Genomic DNA, 1,450 nt, shown 5'->3' on the forward strand with positions numbered 1-1,450 from the left:
CTTAGCCATGAGTGGACAATGCATTACCTTATCGAAGGCCTTCGGAAAATCCAAATATATTGCATCAACTACATGAACCTTGCTCTCCTTGGGTCTCTCTCAGAGTGTTTACACTGCCCGCTCACCCTCACTGATATTCTATCTTTGAACTGCTGTAATATTGTCCTTTAGTAATATTGCTGCTCCTCCTCCTTTCCCTATTTCTCTGTCCTTTCTAACGATCTTATAGACTTGAATATGAAGCTGACATTCGTGCCCAGCTGGTAGTCAGGTCTCCATAATGATTTAATGTAATTATCTAACTTTACTCAATGGCTGATGTGAGCTGCGGCAAAATGTATTTCCAGCCGGTCAAGTATTGCAGGTATCGACTGTCTCTTCAGTCCGATATCAGGTGAAGAATTACTGGCTGTTGTGTAATTTCCATTGATTGGGGGTTGGCGTCATCGACTGTGCGGAAACGGGAACTGCAACAGAGCGAGAAAGGATCCGTCAGAATCCAGTTTAAATGAAGAACAAAATCCAACAGCCTGCAGTGTCTGTTCAGGGTCTGATGTTTGAGAGCAATTTGATCATCCCTGATTGTCAGCGATGGTGGTATAGTGGTGAGCATAGCTGCCTTCCAAGCAGTTGACCCGGGTTCGATTCCCGGCCATCGCATTCCAGTATTCTTATTAAATTATTTCCATCATTAAGTTTGCCATCGAATTTGTTGCAGTTCAGCTGGATATTGTTTCCAAAACATGAACTGGTATAATTACAGCAAAATGTTTTCAACGTTAATTTATTTTTCCTATAGAAGGAATAGATGACAAATATACTGGAAATAGTGAGCTACGAAGGGTCTAACCAGAGCGAGGAAGGCAAATGATATGTGAGCTTTTATTGCAACGGTGTTGCAATATAAGAGTAATAAGGACTTGCTGCAATTGTGCTATGAGGACATATTGTGTAAAATTGGCCTATATTCGCTGGAGTTTAGAAGAATGAGAGATGATCGCATTGAAACGTGTCAATTTTTTAGACGGCTTGACAGGGTAGATGCGGAGAGGCTGATTCCCCTGGCTGGAGAGTCAAGAACTTGAGGTCAGAGTATCAAGATCAGGGGTCGGCCATTTATCATCGACATGAGGAAAAAATTCTTCACTCAAAGGGTTGTGAATCTTTGGAATTCTCCACCCCAGAGGGCTGTGGATGCTCAGTCGTTGAATATATTCAAAGCTGAGATCGATAGATTTTTGGACGCTAATGGCATCAAGGTACATGGGGATGGGGCGAGAAAGTGGAGTTGAGGTCGAAGATCAGCCATGATCTGATTGAATGGCGGAGCAGGCTCGCGTATCGTATCGCCTACTCCTGCTCCTATTTCTTATATTCTTATGTAGAGAGCCTTATATCCAAGTGTGCTGATGACACTAAGTTAGGTAGCACCGTAAACATTATAGATTGG

General features: G+C 42.7%; 1 non-coding gene across 1 annotated transcript; it reads left to right on the plus strand.

Moving 5' to 3' along the window:
• The first annotated feature begins 588 nt into the window (after positions 1 to 588).
• On the plus strand, positions 589 to 660 carry trnag-ucc (transfer RNA glycine (anticodon UCC)). The gene has a single exon. It is a non-coding gene; the product is annotated as a tRNA-Gly (tRNA).
• The last annotated feature ends 790 nt before the right edge of the window (positions 661 to 1,450 follow it).

Source organism: Heptranchias perlo, unplaced genomic scaffold (assembly GCF_035084215.1).
Source record: "Heptranchias perlo isolate sHepPer1 unplaced genomic scaffold, sHepPer1.hap1 HAP1_SCAFFOLD_70, whole genome shotgun sequence".
In the NCBI taxonomy this organism is placed as follows: Eukaryota; Metazoa; Chordata; class Chondrichthyes; order Hexanchiformes; family Hexanchidae; genus Heptranchias; species Heptranchias perlo.